This window comes from Cavia porcellus, unplaced genomic scaffold (genome assembly GCF_034190915.1).
Source record: "Cavia porcellus strain 051 isolate PalLab524CR breed Dunkin Hartley unplaced genomic scaffold, mCavPor4.1 scaffold_28, whole genome shotgun sequence".
NCBI classification, from domain to species: domain Eukaryota; kingdom Metazoa; phylum Chordata; class Mammalia; order Rodentia; family Caviidae; genus Cavia; species Cavia porcellus.
The window spans coordinates 6,144,132-6,165,140 of record NW_026947511.1 but is presented as its reverse complement, the minus strand read 5'-3'; the positions used below and the strand labels follow the sequence as shown (position 1 = coordinate 6,165,140).

Here is a 21,009-nt window from a genome sequence, read left to right as displayed (position 1 = left end):
TACCATCAGACATAGGAAAATCAAACAAAACAGAACAGAATAGAAGCAATAAAAGCAAAGCAATGAACACAATACAGGACTTGGAAACAAGATAATAGAAAATCCAAAATAGCTACCATAATAACAATATATCTTGTTATCTTTGAAATAGCTGCCCCATGCAAGCAGAAATAACAAAAAAAGAAAAAGACAAGACACAATCAAACCAAATCAAATAATGAAAATACAGGACTTTAAAATAAGATAATAGGCAATTAACAATGGCTACTACCGTCAGAAGGAGATCCCCCATAGATGCCATACTGCATATAGTTATCCTCTAAATTGATAATCAGACTACCAGCTTTAGGCCTGGAAAGTCAATGAAACACTAAACACTACTAGCATTGAGTTGTATTTTATTTCAATGGCTATCATCTCAGCCTGTGTTCCCTGAATCAATTTGTTGCTTACAGGGTGGGGGACAGAGGCGGGACCTTAGCCCTTCTTGTCTCCTAGACCTTGTTCCAGGAGAGGCTGGTTATCTGGTTGTCCTCCCTGAGGGCTGAGCATAGACTGACTCACAGGAAGTGGCTGACTTTTTGTTCCCTCAGTGGCCTGCAAATGGCACCAACTAACCATAAGGGACTTATGTCTGGTTGTCCTCCCCACAGCCTGCACATGGCAGTGACTCACAGGAAGTGGTTGGTTTCTTGTTCTCCTCTCTGCAGCCCATGAATGGCACCCAATAGCAGGAAGGGGCTGGTGTCTTGTTATTCTCCCCATAGCCACATATGGTGCTGACTAACAGGAAGGTCATTTTTTAAAATCTTGAGAGAGGGCCTCACTAAGTACTTCATACCCAGACTGGGCTCAGACTCATGATTCTCCTGCCTCAGTGTCCCAGAATGCTGGTATTACAGATGTGCACTACTGTGCCCAGCTTGAAATGATGTTCTGAAGTGCTACTCAAGTTAACTCTTATTAGTTGTTATGTTAATAATTTTTCTTAGGGCCTGGGGATTTAGCTCAGCGGTATAAGCACCTGCCTTGCAAGCAGGCAGCCGTGAGTTCGATCCCTGGTACTGATAAAAATGGAAACGAAAAAAAAATTTTTTTTTCTTTTTAAATAGACTATTTCTTCCAGTTAGGTTAAGAATTTTAATCATAGAACATATCAAACTTTAACTGTGAAGTCTTTGCCTAGAAAATGAAAATGTCTGTCCTATTAATCTGAAAATTCAGACACCTATAAGATAGACTTAGATTCTTTGTCTCTTTCTAGGCTGGAATAGCTCTTCACCAAAGATGGTCTGTGTTGATTCTATGTAATTATAAGACACTTAAATACCCCTCTGTGTCCTTATTGCCTATGTAATAATGTCATATTGATATTATTAGATTAATAAATCATGATAATCAGCTACTTAATAGTAAGTATTATTTTGCCCCATTTACAGATAAGAAACAGTCTAGGGAAGTCAAGTGCCAATCCAGGCCAGCAAGAGGCAGAGCCTGTGTTCTGTCCTCCTCCTGATCAGAGCCCGAGCTTTGCTGCCTGTAATGCATAAGCTTCTATGTGATGAAATTTGTCTTTAAAAACAACCACATCTATATATCTGTATTTGTATCTCTGTCTGTCTACTGATCTATAGACAGAATAAAGAGCATCACACATGCTAGGCAAATGCTTTACCGTGGACTACTAATCCAGCACTTTTTAAAATTTTACAATTTGTTAGTACACATTTGCAGTGCATAATGATTACATTCACCTTGGGGAGTTGGTACATGTATATAACATATTTATGTTTCCTTCTCTTACATCCCTCCCTGTTCATCTCTTGATCTCCATCCCATTTGCAAAATATCTGTCTATATCTTATTATCTATCTTTATTTTGCTCTTTATTTGTATGGGTTTCTCATATAAGAGAAATCTTGTGACATTTAAGTTTATGAGTCTGATTTGCTTCACTTACTGTTATAGTCTGAGATTATATCTATTTTTCTACAGATGACTCAAATTTATCCTTCTTTGTAGTAGAGTAGTACTCCATTGTGTACAAATACCACATTTTCTGTATTTATACATCTGTTAATAGACATACAGATCCCTTCTAAATTTAACTACATGAATTGTGTTGCTAGTAAACATAATGTATTACTGTGACAATATAGCCTTAACTCTTTTGGTAAGATACCTACAAGGGACATAGCTGAATCAGATGGAATTTCTAATTTTAGTTTTTGTGGAATCCCCATACTGATGTCCATAGCGGTTGTACCAGTTTACATTCCTATCAACAGTGTAGAAGCATTCGTTTTTCCCTGCTGCCTCGCCAGCATTTGTTATTATTATTATTGTTGCTGTTGTTATTGTTATTGTTGTTATTATTTTGAGGTAAGGTCTCACTACATAGCCCGGGCTTGCCTTGAACTTGCAGTGATCTTACCGCTTTAGGTTTCCAAGTGGTGGGATTACAGAGGTATGTCTTTTTTTTTTTTGTCTTTTTCCTTTTTTATCAGTACCGGGGATCGAACTCACGACTGCCTGCTTTACAAGGCAGGTGCTTATGCCGCTGAGCTAAATCCCCAGCTCCCAGAGGTATGTCTTGATGATAACCATTCTTGATGATAGCCATTCTTTCTGGATTAAGATACTAGTCCTCTGTGAAGTAACTAGAAAAATTTGTTTCCCATTTTTTAGGTTTTCTCTTTACACTATTGGTCCCTTTTAATTTGGTATAATTTCGTTTGTTGTTTTTTGTATTATTTCTTGTGCAATTGAGGTTCTGTTCAGAAAAGTCCTGTCTACACACATGACTTCAAGAGTTATGCCTAGTTTATCATCCAGCAGATTGTTTCTGTTTTAACGTTTACTTCTTTGATCCAGTTTGATTTTAGTTTAGTGCATGGTGAAGATGTTGGTATAAAGTCAATTGTCTGCAATTGGAGAGCCAGTTTTTCCCAGCACCTTTTGCTAAAGAGGCTGTCTTTCCTTTAGCATATGTTTTTGACCCCTTAATCAGTGGTCAAGTGACTGATATGTCTGGAGTTGACTCTTTACCCTCTATTCTGTTTAATTGGTCCATGTCTTTGTTGTTGTGCCAGTACTATCCTGCTTTTATCACTGCAGCTTTGTGATGTAACTTGAAATTCATTATTGTAATGCCTCTAGCTTCATTCTTGTTAAATATAATTGGTTTTGCTGGTCTGGATCTTTTCTGGTTCCCTATGAATTTTAGAAATGTTTTTCTAGTTCTGTGAAGAATGCTGTTGGAATTTGGATTGGGGTCAGGAACAGGGGATATTCCATTTCCTGATATCATCTTTGATTTCCTTTTTAGTGTACTGTAGTTTTTGTTATAGAAGACTTTCACTTCATTGGGTGGATTAATTCCTAAGTATTCAATTTTCTGGATGCTATTATGAATGGTATTGTTTTCCTTTCTCAGTGAGTTCATTACTAGTGTATAAAAATGCTATTGAATTTTATAGGTCAATACTGTATTGTGGTTATGTTGCTGATTTCGTTATTAACTCTGGGAATATTTTGGGGGAAATTTTGGTCTACTAAGTAGAATATCATGTCATCTGCAAATACTGATAATTTCATCTCTTCCTTTCCTATATGAATCTCTTTTGTTTTTTTCTCTTGCTTCATTTCTCAGGCCAAAGTTTTGAACTCTACTGAACAAGACTGATAATAATGAACACCCTAGTTGTGTTCCTGATTTTATTTATTTTATTTTTTGTTTTGATTTGAGGTACAGTCTTGCTGTATATTTTATACTAGCTTTTGCCTCAGCCTCCTGAGTGCAGGGATTATAGGCATGCACCACTGCATATGGCATGTTCCTGATTAATTTTTCAGTTTTTCCTTATTAAATATCAGGTTAGTAGTTGGTTTTTCATAAATGGCTTTTATCAGACTAAGATAAAGTCCTTTTATATATTTTTCTTCATGGTGTTTTTGAATAAATAATTTCTTTTTTCTTTATTGGTAAGAATATGTATCTATATTTCTATATGTGTCACATTCATCATAAGGAATTTGTAGCTGTACACGATATAGCTTGCTTCTTTTTTCTCCATTCCCCTCCCCCCTTTTCAAGCCCTTTTACTCTCTTTATAAAAGATGTTTCCATTTTTCCCTTCTATTCTTTTTCCACTTGTCCCTCCCTTCCTTTTTCACTCTCCCTTCAGTTTCCCTTCTCATTTGAATATTTTCTTCTCCTTTCCCAATATCTATTATACATTTTGTTCCTTATTTATACTTCCAATATTTACAATATTTAAACGTGTGTCTGACTGATTTTACTTAAAAGTGTGTTCTTAAGGTGCATCCATGTACCATAGACTGTCTCAAGTTTTTTGTTGTTTATGGCAGTTGTGCCGTCTCGGTCATTTTTGTCTAATTGCTGACAAAATACCCAACACCCAAAATTAAGGAAGGAAATATTAATTTAGCTCAGTTTGTGGAGGTTTCAGTTTATAATCAGCTGGCTCCAAGGCAGAGTGGCATGGCTTGGGGGCAACAGTTCAAGGTGGCAGAAGATAGCAAAAACAGCCAGAACAAATGGGAGAAATACATCTCTTTTCCTGTCATGTATTGTAAGCAGGCTACCTGCCCTAGGGCAGGTGTAGTACTCTACCATCACCATGCTCTCCTCTTGCACAAGCTCAGATGTTTACAAAATGAGGACCCTGACCCCTTGCTGAGTCTTAGTTAAGCCATCTAGACTTCTCAAGTTGACACAATGCCTCAACCATAATAAATACTCCTTATATAAAAACACATCTTTGTCCATTCATCCATTGATAAACACTTTAGGTATTCCCAAAATTTAGCTATTACAAGCCGTGCCACTATAAACCTGGGTATGCATATATCTCTGTGTTATGATGTTTTTAATTCTTTGGGGAAGATACCAAGAAGGAGAATATCTGGGTCAAATGGAACCTCTAATTTTAGTTTTCTGAGGGATCTCCACACTGATTCCAGAGTGGTTGCCCAATTTACTCGCCCATCAGCAGAGGAAAGGATTATTTTTCCACCACAGCCCATCAGCATTAGCTATTGGTTGATTTCTTGATAATATACATTCTTTCTGGAGTGAGATGGGATCTCAGTATTGTTTTAATTTGCATTTCTTGAAATGTATTTATTTGCCATTTCCATTTCTTCATCTGAGAAATGTCATCTGTCTTTAGACTTTCAGTTCACCAAAGGCAAATCCAGAGATAATGAGGTAGAAAAACTCAAAATCCACCCATCTGAACACTTTGAAGTTGTAACATCAGAAGTAATATGAGCTGGGCGTGTTGGCTCACATCTGTAATCCCAGCACTCAGGAGACTGAGGCAGGATGATCATTTTGAGTTCAAGATCAGGCTGAGCTACAAAGTGAGCTCAAGACCAACCTGAACTTCATAGCGAGACCCTGTCTCAAAAAGACAAATAAATAAATAAAAAAGAAGTAAATCAAATGAATGAGGTTCTGGAATAAATAATATCAGATATAATCTCTTAGATAACTACAGAGATAGTGACCATAATGAAAGATCCTATTGACTCTGGTTTCTTTTCTTTCTTTTTTTTTTTTTTTTTTTTTTTTTTGTACTGGAAATTGAACTTAAGACCTTGTACTTGCCAGGCAGGTGCTGTGCCACTAAGCTATATCCATGGCCCAAGACCTCATTGATTCTAATGCAGATATAGATAAAAAAAGAGGAGCTTAGGGGCTGGGGATTTAGCTCAGCGGCACAGCGCCTGCCTTGCAAGCAGGCAGTCGTGAGTTCAATCCCTGGTACCGATAAAAAGGAAAAAGGCAAAAAAAAAAAAAAAAAAAAAAGAGGAGCTTAGAAAAATGATGGAAAGCATGAATGCCAAACATAGGAAAGTAATGGAATCTGTGAAACAGATTCAAATAGATATCCAGGAGGTCAAAAAATTCCATTGAAAGTATACAAAGCAGAACAAGCCAATGTGAAGGCCAGAATCTTCTATCTATAAGACAAGATTGTGGTTAGTGATCATTAAGTTTAATGGTACATTTTAGGCACACAAACTGACCACATTATAGGTAATTTGTACCTGTACATAATATAACAATTCTTTTTTTCCCCTTCTTGTACCCTCCTTTCAGTCCCTCTTCCATGATCATAAGAAGAAAGATTTATTTTTGAGACAGAGAATTGCTATGTTCAGGTTGGCCTTGGACTCACTGTGCAGGCTGGCCTTTAACTCACAAGGATCCTGCTGTCTCAGTCTCCCAAGTGCTGGGATTACAGGCATGTACCACCATGTCCAACCAAAAGATTTCTTAAAAACAGCAAAAAAACATGAAAAATCAATCCAGCAGCTGCTAGATGATACAAAAATGAATAACATAAGATTGGCATGAGTTAAGGAAAAAGCAGGAGATGGCCCAATGTACAAAAAACCTGTTTACTGAAGTAGTAGCACAAAACTTCCCAAGTATAAAAAGTTCACATGCAGATAAGTGAGGCATATAAAACTCCAGTTACCCATGATAAAAAAAGAAAAGGAAAGGAAAAAACTACAGAAGATGGCAGAGTGTAAACACCAGAGAAAACAGCTTGTCTGAGAGTCACTATCCAGAAGCTGGAATATGGCATCATGAAGAAGACAAGAAAGAAAGGACCCAGGAAGAATCTAAAGTGTGAATTGAAGCCCATTGGGAGAAGAAAAAGGGAAAACTTCAAAAAAGAAGGCAGTAGCCAGCAGTGCCTTCACTCTGAGACAGGACTTACTGGGTGAGAGGAGGAGTTCAAACCAGGGGACACATGGTCATGGTGATGATGATGGCTGGTGACCCTGGAGGCTTCTGCAGAGAGACATGGCAGTGGAGGGGAGCAGCAATGGAGGACTGCTGGCTAGCATTGAGTGCAGAGGACTTAGTCCTCCGATGGGGAGAGAGTAATTAGCCAGGAGCCATTTTGGAGATGGGACAGATAAGCTCAGAGCTCAGAACCACTGCCAGCTTCCTCTAGCAGCTCTTGGCTGGCACAGACCACTTGGACTGTGACAAGCCCAGTGAGACTGGTCTCGGGGTAGGCCTACTGAGGTTATCCAATATTCTACCATAAAGCAACTAATGACTTCCTGGGATAGAGTGGCATGATTCAGGACTCTGTCTCCACTGGTTATCTGTTAGTGAAACTAGAGAGAATCTTGGAAGGAAACTGTTTGTTTTTCTTTTAAATGTTTCATTTTCTTTTTTCTTTCTCCTTCATTGTTTATATATGAGTGTGAAAGTGGTTCCTAACCTCTTTGTGGGTGTGGTTTTTGTTCTGTTCTTTCTTTTATCTCTTCCATCTCTCTTCTCCTTCAGTCTTCTGCACTAGTTTCCCCAAGTTGGCTTGATTTCCTTTTTCCTCCAACCTTACTTCTAATCTCTTTCTCTTCTTCCACTTCTCTGTTTTCTCCTTAATCCATTTTAAATTTTAACCCAGAGGGCAAAACTGACACATGTTGGACTTATATATTTCATATAGTTATCTGGTTTTACATTTTGTGATATAACCATAAATATAATTCATATGCTTAAAAGTTGAAAATTAAGGATTAGCTCAGTTTGTTGTTTTGTGGGCTGTGTTTGATGCTATTTGGTACCACCATAGCCAAAACTGATATAATTGTTGTAAAGAACTGTTGGTCCTGATAATCTATGACTGATATATAAAGGTCACAAAAATATGGTGGCACAGTGCCAAAGAACTAGGAACTGGGTCAAACAAGCAACAACTTCTTATCTCCAACAAACTGAAGAGGTTAGATCTTCCGACAGACTCAAAACCCAAAAATCAGCTACACCTGGAAGATACCTTAGAGACTAATCATCACCTAAGGATCCTAAATACTACCAATAAAGTGATCCACTACAGGCAGCTTACAAGCATCGTTTCAGAAATTAAACTAAAAAAAAAGGAGAAAATAAAATGAGAAAACATTTAAGCAAAATGCAACCTCAGACATCCAGTTCACCAAAGGCAAACCCAGGAGCAAATGAGGTGGGACAATCTGAAAGCCCCTCACTAGGCCTCCTTAAAGTGGCAACAACAAAGCAACTAAATGAGGCTATGAAAAAAATGAGATCAGAAATAATCTGTCAGATAACTACAGAGATTACCAAAATACATACCATGCTTAGCAATATTAGAGCAGAAACAGACAAAAAGTAGACAAGTTTAAGCAAATTATGGAAGCTCAGCATAGGAAAGAAATGGAATCAATAAAGCAGATTCAAGCAGATTTCCAGGAGAATAAAAACTCCACTAAAAATATTTGAAGCAGATTAGGCCAATGTGAGATAGGATCTCAGATATTGAAGACAGGCTTGCAGTTAGTGACCAGGAAAAGAAAGATTTCTCAAAAATAGCAAGGGACCATAAGAAATCAATCCAGCAGCTGCTAAATGAGACAAAGAACAACAAGATTAATTGGACTCAATGAACAAGCAGTAGATACCACAAATGATATTTTTAAAATGTTCACAGACTCTTCAAACAAGGGTCTCTGAAAAAAAAAATGTTCACAGACATCATGACAGAAAACTTTCCTGGTAGAGAAAAAGAATTTGACATGCAGATAAAGGAGGCATACAGAACTCCAATTAGTAATGATCAAAAAATAATCTACAGTCAGGCATATCGTAGTGAAGATTCCAGAAATTAACACAGGAATAAAATCCTAAAAGTTGTTAAAGAAAAGAAACAAATCACCTATAAAGGAAAACCCATCAGTATCACAGCCAACTTCTCAGCACAAACTCTCAAGTCAAAGAAAGTTGGAGTGAAGTACTCTAAGTTCTAAAGGAAAACAACTTTCAACTCAGATTGATGTACCCCACAAAAATAGCTTTCAAAATTGGTGGAGAAATAAGATACTTCCATGACAAAGAACATCTGATGAAATGTGTGATCACCAAATCAGCACTTCAAAATGTTCTGAAGGACATTCTAGAAAGAGATAAGAAGGACTACAGCTCCATAAACCCCAACAGAAGGAATCCACCAGTCAAGGCAAACAGTTGGAGTGGAAAAAAGAGGTGAGCCAACAACAGGAAAATAACATGACAAGTATAAGTCAATACATATCAGTCATAACCATCAATATTAATGGTCTCAATTCACCAGTCAAAAGAGACAGACTGGCACAATGGATCAAGAAGCAAAATGCAAAAAAGCCGGGCGTGGTGACACACTCCTGTAATCCTAGTACTTGGGAGGCTGAGATAGGAGGATTGTTGTGAGTGTGAGACCAACCTTGGCTACAGAGTGAGCCCAAGGCCAGCTTGAACCACATAGTGAGACCCTGCCTCAAAAAGACAAAGAAAAAAAAAAAAAAGAAGCAAGATGCCACAATATACTGCATACATGAAACATTTAATTCAAAAGGAAATTCATAGACTGACAGTTGAAGGATGGAAAACAATACTCCATGCAACAGGAACCCAGAAAAAGCAAGGGTAGCTATACTATTTACAGACAAAATGAATTTTAAGCCAAGACTAATTAAGAGAGATAAAGAAGGTCACCACACCCTTATGAAGGGAACAATGCAAGAGGAAGAGATAACAATCATAAATATACATGCAACAAATACCAGTGCATCCAACTACATAAAATAAGTATAATAGACATGAAAAATCAAATAAGAAAATACAGTTGTATTGGGAGATGTCAATGCCCCATGGTAACAAGAAGACAGATCAACTAGACAAAAAATTAATAATTAAATATTAGAACTAAATCAAACTTTTGAACAAATGGATCTAGTAAATATCTACAGATTATTCCATACCACAGCATCAGAATACACATTCTTTTCAGCTGCACATGAGACATTCTCCAAAATAGACCATACACTGACTTACAGAACATGCTTAAGTAGATGCAAAGGAAATTATCCCATGCATACTATTAGACCATAGTGCAATAAAACTGAAAATCCATGCCAAAGGAATTCATAAACACATGGAAATTAAATAGTACCCTATTGAACAACCGATGGGTCACAGCTAAAATTGAAGAAGAAATTAGTTTTTATAGTTGAACAATAATGTACTGGAACCTGTGGGACATGATAAAAGCAGTCTTAAGAGAAAAATTTACAATAGCAAATATCAGGAAAATAGAGCAAGTGCATATAAACAGCTTAATGTTGAACCTCAAACTTCTAGAAAGAGAAGAGCAAGCTAAACTAGAAGCTTGTATGAGGCAGAAAATTACAAAGATCAAAGCAGAAATTAATTCATTGGAGACTAAAAAAATACAAATAAGCAATGAATCAAGAGTTGGTTCTTTAAAAGATTAAATAAAATTGACAAACAATTAGCCAGCTTAGAAAGAAATAAATCCATCCAGTTAGGAATGAAATGGGTAAAATCACAACAACCTGGAAGAAATCCAGCAAATCATCCATACCTACTTTGAAAACTTGTATTTTAATAGGATGGAAAATACAGAAGAACAGATTTCTACATACATAGAAATTAACAAAGCTGATCAAAAAAGATATAAAATCTCTAAATAACCCAATATCCATAAATGAAATCAAAGATGTAATTAAAAACCTGTCAACAAAGAAAAGCCCAGGCCCTGACAGTTTTTATTTTTTTTTTTAAAGGGGGTAAATTTAAACACAACAAAACAGAACAAAATAGGACACAAGAAAGCAATGTAAGAGATATAAATTTCAAAGCTAGACGACTTGAGATCTTCACTATCATATTGTCTATTGTTTTCTTCCAAATAGTTGTCCATGTCTTTGCATACAGAGAATTCATACATAGTATAAAACTTATCCAAACAGAATGAGGAAGGCGTTTTAGGTCTTCAAAACCAGACAATAGGGAATTCCTTAATGGCCATTGGAGAGTCTCTTGTTCTCCTCAAAATAGCTGTCCATACTTTCATGTATATTGAAGTTCAACAAAACAAAACAGGCAAGGGGGGAGGGGTTGCTTGGTTTTCTGGCGCTCTAGGCCCCAGCATAGCACAAATCCCAGTAAACACCAGTGGCTCCCTCCCTGGGCCGACAGAGCGTGCCACACTCACAGCTGCTCACCAGGGCAGGGAGGGGTTGCTTGGTTTACTGGTGCTCCAGGTCCCAGCATGGTGCGGGTCCCAGTAAACGCTGGTGGCTGGGGAGGGGGGTTTGGTTTAAGCTGTTTTTTTCTAATGAATTGACCATTTCATTGTTCAAGTTCTGAAATAGCCAACAGACCGTAGAAAGACATCTCTTTAGGCTCCTGCTTGAAACCAACAGCACCAGGAAGCTGCTGGCCTTTGTTTGATTCAGGGCCAGGTGGCCCTGACAGATTTACTACTGAATTATTCAAGAAATTTAGAGAAAACCTAACACCACTATGTCTCAAACTCTAATGAAATTGAACAGGAAGCAATACTTCGAAATTCACTACTCAAAGCAACATTACCCTACTACTAAAACTGTAGAAGGAGATTAAGAAAGAAAATTACAGGCCGGTCTCCCTAATGAACAATGATGCAAAAATGCTCAATAAGATACTGGCAAACAGACTACAGCAAATTATCAGGAAGATTGTACAACATGATCAAGTGGGATTCATCCCAGGGCTGCAGGCATTTTTCAATGTATGTAAATCCATAAATGTAATATACCATATTAACAGAGCAAAGGATAAAAATCATATGATGCAGAAGAAGCTTCTGACAAAGTCCAATACCCATTCATTATAAAAATCCTACAAAAAGCGGGGCGTGGTAGCTCATACCTGTAATCCTAGCACTCGGGAGGTTGAGGCAGGAGGATCATTGTGAGTTCGAGACCAGCCTTGGCTACAAAGTGAGCTCAAGGCCAGCCTGAACTGCATAGAAAGACCCTGTCTCAAAAAGAGAAAAAAAATCCTACAAAAAAGTGGAATAGATGGTTTTTATCTCAATCTGATAAAAGCTATCTATGACAAACCAACAGCCAGTATCATACAGAATGGACAAAACCTGAAAGCTTTCACTCTAAAATCAGGAACAAGACAAACTTCATCTATCACCACTATTATTCAATATAGTCCTTGAAACTTTAGTTGGAGCAATTAGACAAGAGACAGAAATGAAAGGAATAAAAACAGGAAAGGAAGAAGTTAAACTACCATTATTTACAGATGACATGATAGTCTACTTAGAAGAACTGAAAAACTCCACCAAAAGACTTATGGATTTAATAACCAGATTCAGTAATATACCTGCTTACAAAGTCAGCACTCAAAAATCAAAAACCTTCCTGCATATGAATGACAAGCTCACTGAGAAAGAAATCAGGGAAACAATACCTTTTTTGGGGGGGGGTACTGGGGATCGAACTCACAACCTTGCACCTGCCTGGCAGTGCTTATGTCACTGAGCTAAAATCCCCAGCCCCTTTACCTTTTACAATAGCATAAAAAACTGAAAATGCTAGGAATCAATCTAACAAATGATGTAAAAGACCTCTACATTGAAAACTATAGTACTCTGAAAAAGGAGATAAAAGAGGATATTACAGCATATCTCACAGAATTAGAGAAAACAATCCTAAATTTCATCTGGAACCAGAAAAGACCTAGAATAGCAAAGGCAATCCCGGGACAACAAAGAAGACAACCCCTGACTTGAAAGTATACTATAAAAACAGTGTGGTACTGGCAAAAAACAAACCAAACAAACAAAACAAAACAAAAACAGACCCAAAAATCAATGGAACAGATCAGAAAATGCAGGAACAACTCCAGACACACTAAGCCACCTTATCTTTGACAAAGGTACCAAACACACTAATTATAAGAAAGATAGCCTCTTTAATAAAGGGTGCTGGAAAAACTGGCTCTTCACATGCCAAAGATTAAAACTGGACCTGTATCTTTCACCACGTACTAAGCAAAAGTCAGAATGGATCAAAGATCTTAATATTAACATACAAATATTAAATCTTCTGGAAATGAGTAGATAAAACTCTTGAAGGCATTGGAGTAGGCAAAGTCTATGAACAAAACTCAGATTGTACAAGAACTATCTCAAAGAAAGAAAACTAGGATCTCACCATACTGAAAGGTTTTTGCATAGCAAGAGACAACACTAGCATTATGAAGAGACAACCCACTGTGTGGGAGAAAATGTTTGCCAACTATCTCAGACAAAGAATTACTAATGAGAACAAATAAAGAACTCAAAAACATCAGTCTTCCCAGATTCAAAGACCCAATCCAAAAATGGGCATCTGAGATGAATACACACTTCTCAGATGAAGAAATACAAACAGCAAATAAATATGTGAAAAAATGTTCAACATCAGTGGTTATTCAAGAGATGCAAATTAAAACAACACTGAGATTCTACCTCATCCTGGAAAGAATGGCTACTATCAAGAAATCAAGCAACAATAAATGCTGGAAGGGCTGTGAGGGAAAAGGAACCCTTCTGCTCTACTGGTGGGAATGAAGACTAGTACAACCACTGTGGAAATCAGTGTGGAGATTCCTCAAAAAACCTAGGACTAGAGGTCCCATTTGACCCTTCTATTTCCCTTCTGGGCATCTTCCCAAAAGAATTAAAGACATCATATCACAGTGAAGGATGTGCACCCATGTTTATAGCAGCACAATTTGTAATAGCCATATTTTGGAAACAACCTAAATACCTATCAACTGAGGAATGGATAAAACAGATGTGATATTTTTATATAATGGAGTACTACTCAGCCATAAAAAGTAGATTTTTATAGGTAAATGGATGCATCTTGAGGAATACTCATTAGTGAAATAAATAAGACACATGTGAAAAGCATTTTTTAGTGTGAGAAGCTGAAAGAAAACATGTATATGAATATGTATATAAATAATAGTTAAGATGGTTATACTACTGATTTCTCTGAGTTGAAGAGAAAGATTGTGCTGATATTGTTCAGACAATTGAATGCAGATGTGTTGTGCTCTAGATGAATGGTTTGGGGATGACAATGTGCAATGCACGTACGATTGTTGCCCCTGATATGTTTCGAAATTTTGTTGTAGTTTTTCTTCTTTTTTCACTTCTTTCTTTTTTATCCTTGAAATGAAATGGACTTGGAAAAAAGTTTTAAAAAGAAGAAATTAATGTAATGAAACCTGAGAAAACAATACAAGGACTCAATGAGCTAACGATTTGGTTCTTTGAAAGATTAAATAAAGTCCACAGGGGCTGGGGATTTAGCTCAGCGGCATAAGCGCCTGCCTTGCAAGCAGGGGGGTCATGAGTTTGATCCCCGGTATCGATAAAAAGATTTTTAAAAAAGTAAATAAAGTTGACAAACCCTTAGCAAACCTTAGAAAAAAGGAGAGAAAAGGTCAAATCCATGCAATTAGGAGTGTAAAGGGAGAAATGGCAACAGACCCTGCAGACATTGAGAAGATCATCAATACTTACTTTGAAAACTTCTATTCTAATAAGATGGAAGACTCAGAAGCAAAGGACAGATTCCTAATATGAATGAATTACCAAAGCTGAATCAAGAAGATATAAGAATTCTAAAGAAACTAGTATCAGTCAGTGAAATTGAAGATCTAATTTAGAATCTACCAACAAAGAAAAGTCCAGAACCTGATGGATTCACTGTTGAATTCTGCAAGAAACTTAGAGGAACTTAGTGCTGTTGCTTCTCAAATTATATTGAAATTGAAATGGAAGCAATAATCCCAAATTCATTCCTGAAAGTAAGTATTATCCTAATACCAAAACTCGAGAAATACCAAACCAAAAAGGAGAACTACAGGCCACTCTTCCTAATGAACACAGACACAAAAATCCTGAATAAGTTACTGGCAAATAGAATGTAGCAAATCATCAAGAAGATTATACACCAACTCGGATTCAACAGGGAAGCCCGGATAATTCAACATATGCAAATACATGTGTAATCATTATATTAACAGAGCCAAAGACAAAACCCATAGAATCACCTCAACAGATGCAGAAAAAGTATTTGACAAAGTTCAACACCCATTCATGATAAAGAAAAATCCTACAGAAAATAGAAATAGATAGTCTTTATCCCCATCTGATAAAACTATCTGTGACCAACCAACAGTCAACATCATACTAAATAGATAATGAAAACTCACTCTAAAATTCACTCTAAAATTCACTCTAAAATCAGGAAGAGAGAAGGATGTCCACCATCACCATTCTTATTCAATATAGTTCTGGAAACATTCACCTGAGACAAAAAGAAGAAATAAAGAGAATGAGGATAGAAAAGAAGAAGTTAAATTATCATTATTTGTGGATGACATAACATTACACATAGAAGACCCCCAAAACTGCGGTTAGATATCTGAATTTCATGACCAAATTCAGTATCATATCTGGATACAAAGTCAACACTCAAAAATCATTAACATTTCTATACACAAATAATGAACTCATTGAGAGAGAAATTTTTGTTTTTAAATTTTTTTATTTTAAAGAGATTAAGACAAAAGAGGACATAACAGAGCAGATCAGAACAGAACAATGTAAGCAACACAGTATTTCATCACAAGACAACCTGTAATTAACAGTAGCTACCATAATGTCTCTTTCTTTAAAATAGTGAACATAGCTTTATATACAATAGCATCAAACATAACAAAATAGTATAAAACCATTCAAGAGAATGAAAGTATTAAACGGCATTCAGAACCAAACAACATAAAATGAACAATGGCTACTATATTATCTCATTGTCCGTAAAAAATTGTTTATTCTATCACACATGTTAAAATCCAATAAGACAGAACATGATAGAACCAATGGAAACAGAAGAACAAAAGCATGGTAGGACTTCAAAGCAAGATGATATTAAATCAGCACTGGCTGTCATAATGTCTTGTTTTCTTCAAAATAGCTGTTCATATCATCACACATAATAAAATCAAACAAAACTAGGATAAAACCATTCTAATTAATGAATGAAAACATTATAAGGCTTCAAAGCAATGTAATGGGGAATCATGATTACCATAAAATCTTATGTACTCATTATTTCTTACACTAAGGAGAACTACATGGTATTTATACTTGTGAGTTTGATTTATTTCACTTATGAGTATGGTCTCAAGTTGCGTCCATTTATTTATAAATATCTCAATGTGATCATTCTTTATAGCTGAGTAGTACTTCATTGTATAAAAATACCACAGCTTTTTTATCCATTCCTCAGTTGATGGGCACTTAAGTTGTTTCCAAGATCTGGCCATTACAAATTGTGTTGCTATAAACACCGGTGTACATATATCACTGTGGTTTGATGTTTTCAGTTCTTCTGGGAATATGCCTAGAAGTGGAATAGTTGGGTCAAATGGGACTTCCAATCCCAGCTTTTTGAGAAATCTCCAGACTGACCTCCATAGTGGTGGCACCAGTCTACACTCCCACCAACAGTGCAGGAGAGTTCTTTTTTCTCCACAGCCTCTCCAGCATTTGTTGTTGGTAGTTTTTTTTTTTTAAGCCAGTCAAATTTAGCAGGGGGGGGGGTTGGTAGTTTTCTTGATCCTGGCCATTCTTTCAGGAGTGAGATGGAATCTCAGTGTTGTTTAAATTTGCATTTCTCTAATGATTAATGATGTTGAACATTTTTCATATATTTACTTGCCATTTGGATTTCTTCATCTGAGAACTGTGTATTCATCTCAGATGCCCATTTTTGGATTGGGTCTTTGAATTTTAAGGATCTGATTTATTTTAATTTTTATATGTTTTAGACAGAGATCCTTTGTCTGAGGGACAGTTCACTAAGATTTTTTTTTCCAGTTTGTGGGTTTTCTTTTCACTATGCTGGAGATTTCTTTTGACATGCAGTAACTCTTTAATAAGTGATCCCATTTATTGATTCTGGGAAATATTTCCCGTGTGGTTTGATTCCTGTTGATGAATTCTCTACCTACCCCTATGTCTTCAAGATTTTTACCTAATTTGTCTTCCAACAGATTTAGTGCTTCTGTTTTAATATTCAGATATTTGAACCATTTAGATTGTAGTTCAGTACATGGTGATAAGCATGGGTCTATTTTTAGTTTTCAGCATGTGGAGAGCCAAGTTTTTCCAGCACCATTTATTAAAGAGACTGTGGTTCTTCCACTCAACATGTTTGGCCCCTTTATCAAAGATAAGGTGGTTGAGTGTGTTAGTAGTTGTGGTTGTATCTTGTCGATGTCGCTCCCGGCCGGCAGGAAGGACACACGACAAAGTCTGGCAGTGGACAACCTTTTCTTTTATTTTCTCTCCGTACAGCCTGCCCTGGGATCGCTCCCAGCCGAAGCCTCCTCTGGTCCGCTCCCCGCGGCTCCTTCCGTGCTTCGCTCCGAAGCCTCTACCGGTCCGCTCTCCGCGGCTCCTTCCGGGCTTCGCTCCGAAGCCTCTACCGGTCCGCTCTCCGCGGCTCCTTCCGGGCTTCTACTTCCCCCCAGGGGTGGCACCAGTATATATACGGATACAGTGTCCAATCATATTAAAGTAAGCAAGGCAAGCTGATTGGCTAACATATTATTGAGCGGGTTGTTTACGTGGTAAGCAGGAAACTAACGTGCTCGATGGGAGGAGTAATCTAACTCAGGCTTTACTCTTTACCACAGGCCGCATGATCGCTATATGCGGCGGCTCGGCAATGTGGTGGCTCCCAACATCTCACCCTTTTTTATTTTAAATAAGTCTACGCATCGCAGCCCGTCCTGAATTGAGTGTAGAGGCCTATGCCCTGATAGGAGGCCCACCAAGGGCTCTCGGCGTCGGCCCGGGTCGGCCGTCCCCGAGTCTGCCGAGGCCCCGAGGCCCTCGTCCTTTTTCCAGGGCCAGGAAGGAACCGGACGGAACCTGGATGCACACAGGCATACACTCATGTCGCTCCGCATGATCCCCCCGGGGCGACATTTGGTTTGGGCGAAACCTAGTAATTCAGTGGCTTTCGTGCGGTATGGGGTAGGGCCTGTCTTAGGTTGAGTCATGCTGGGGAGGCATGCTCTTACCCGTCATTGACTCATCTACCCTGCTATATCATAATTTTTTAGAGGAGGAGTGTGGGAAGCTCACCGTCCCTAGACTCGGTTGTAGGCTAGGCGAGCGAGCCATGCATATGCCTGAGGATCTTCTTGTCCATTTCGGGCTACCGCTATTTCTATTCATCTTGTTGGTTGGTCTGTGATGGATCTCCGGTAGGGCAGGTCTGATCTTCAGTCGAGGGCTTTGTCGCCCGTGTCAGTCTCTCAGGTACCCACAGTGGTTCTCGTCCCGGTTCCTGTGGGAAGACACAAACCGCACCTCGGTTCCAGCTGACCACTGGATCCGGGCCCATCCATTGTCATGCCATAGATAACCGCGCCTTTGGAGGCAGGCCTTGGCTTACTCCCCCTTTTTGTTTTTTATTTTTTATTTTTTATTTTTATCTTTTTCGTTTTTTTTTTTTTTTTTTTTTTTTTATTGGTACCAGGGATTGAACTGGCGATTGCCTGCTTACAAGGCAGGCGCTTATGCCGCTGAGCTAAATCCCCAGCCCCCATTTCCTCGACCGGCGTTTTTCTCAGCCTGCTCGGCAGAGAACTCTGTGTACCAGGCTCGCCAATCCAGGTAACTACCCGAGGGCAGACACGCCTTTGCCAGCTGAATCCAGTCCGCGGGGGTGAGGGGCCCAGAAGACAGGTTCTCCAGCATGGCAATGGTGTAAGGCGCAGTTGGCCCAAAGGTTGTAACTGCATTTTTAAGTTCTCTAATCTGCTTTATCTCAAAAGGCTCCCATGCATTACGTCCCTGGCCCATAGCTACTTGTACAGGAAATATCCCATAGGGGCGACTATCTATCCCAGGTGGTGGATGTACCTCATGAGACAAACGTCCCCCCTGCCAAAGCCGCCTGTAAAAATACCGACCCGCCGGCGGCGGAGCATAAGACGGCGGCCGTGATTGGGCGGAAAATGGGGGCCCGTGCATCACTTCCTGTTCTGGCGAAAGGGGAGGGAGCTCCCACGCGGCCGCCTTGTGGCGAGGGATCGCTTCCGGGAACAGCCCCCAAGGTGGGGCGGAAGGCTTCGCCTCCCTCTCGCGCCAGGGGGCACTCAGGAGCTCTCTACTCCTCCGCAGACCAAGTTGAGCGGAGCGCAATTCGCGGCGCAACGCTGGGAAAGAACCCTGCGACTCCTTATCGAGCGGCCTATCCTCTTGGCATCTAGGCTCCTTGGTCTCATCGTTGTCTAAGCCTTCCTCGTTCTCGGAGTCAGACGACTCCGAGGCCTGAGCCCCGTCTTCCTCCTTTATATCTTTGTCTCCTTTGACGGACCCCTCCCGGGAGCTCCCTGACTGGGCCTGTTCGAATGCCCTACGCACTTTAATGAGCTCTTGAGAACCTTCCCTGCAACCACCCTCGCTCTTCAAGCATGCATATATCATTTCCCACAGTGGCCGAGCGAAGACCGAAGCCCCGCCCTCCCTTTCCGCTAGAGAAAGATCCCTGCCCAACTTCTCCCATGAGGGCAGGTTTAAGTGCCCTGTGGGCAAGAACCAGGGAGCGAAACTATCAATCTCCTCAAAAAAGCTCTCCAGCGTTTTGCGTCCCACCTTGAGGTCTCTGGACTTTAAGAGCTTCCGGAGGACCTGTACCAAGGGCTGGGTGTCGTTACTCGGTACGTTACCCATATTTAATATGTTACTCACCGCGTGAGGCCCAAAAATCCGCCACTTACGCGTGAGCCTGAGGGGAGTCTAAAAACCCTGTAGGTGCGCGCCACCCAGGGCCCAGGTTTATCCCCTACTCACCTGTCTCGCAGTGCTGTATCAAGGAACGTTGTCCACTACCACGTCTCGGGGGTGATCAGTTGTTCCCCGTGCGGGCCTCCAAATGTCGATGTCGCTCCCGGCCGGCAGGAAGGACACACGACAAAGTCTGGCAGTGGACAACCTTTTCTTTTATTTTCTCTCCGTACAGCCTGCCCTGGGATCTCTCCCAGCCGAAGCCTCCTCTGGTCCGCTCCCCGCGGCTCCTTCCGTGCTTCGCTCCGAAGCCTCTACCGGTCCGCTCTCCGCGGCTCCTTCCGGGCTTCGCTCCGAAGCCTCTACCGGTCCGCTCTCCGCGGCTCCTTCCGGGCTTCTACTTCCCCCCAGGGGTGGCACCAGTATATATACGGATACAGTGTCCAATCATATTAAAGTAAGCAAGGCAAGCTGATTGGCTAACATATTATTGAGCGGGTTGTTTACGCGGTAAGCAGGAAACTAACGTGCTCGATGGGAGGGGTAATCTAACTCAGGCTTTACTCTTTACCACAGGCCGCATGATCGCTATATGCGGCGGCTCGGCAATGTGGTGGCTCCCAACAGTATCTCCTAATCTATTCCATTGATCTGTAGGTCTGTTTTTATCCCAGTACCATGTTGATTTTATTACAGTAGCTTTGTAGTATAGCTTCAAGTCAAGGATTGTGATGCCTCTTACCTTGCCTTTGCTGTATAGCATTGCCTTTGCTATTCTAGGTCTCTTCTGGTTCCAGATGAATTTTAGGAATGATTTCTCTAGATTTATGAGGTATGTTGATGGTATTTTCATTGATTGCACTGAATCTGTATAACAGTTTTGGGACAATGGCCATTTCCACAGTATTTATTCTTCCTATCCATGGGATGTCTTTCCATTTTCTGAGATCCTCTTCAATTTCTTTTTCAGTGTATTATAATTTTCCATATATAGATATTTCACTTTTTTGTGAGAATAATTCCTAAATATTTCATTTTTTTGGATGTTAGTGTGAGGGGTGTGGCTTCTCTTATTTCTCTCTCGGTGATTTTGTTGTTAGTGTATAGAAATGCTATTGATTTTTGAGTATTGATTTTGTATCCAGCTCCATTGCTGAATTTATTTATTATATCTAGGAGTCTTTCAATGGAGTTTTGGGGGTCTTATAGTAGAGTGTCATGTGATCTGCAAATAATGATAATTTAACTTCCTCATTTCCTATCTTTACCCCTTTTATTGAGAAATTTTTAAACA

General features: G+C 39.3%; 1 non-coding gene across 1 annotated transcript; it reads right to left on the bottom strand.

The window, feature by feature from the left end:
- Positions 1 to 11,174: 11,174 nt before the first annotated feature.
- LOC111754454 (small nucleolar RNA SNORA2/SNORA34 family) lies at positions 11,175 to 11,316 on the bottom strand. The gene has a single exon (XR_002789138.1). It is a non-coding gene; the product is annotated as a small nucleolar RNA SNORA2/SNORA34 family (small nucleolar RNA).
- Positions 11,317 to 21,009: the final 9,693 nt, after the last annotated feature.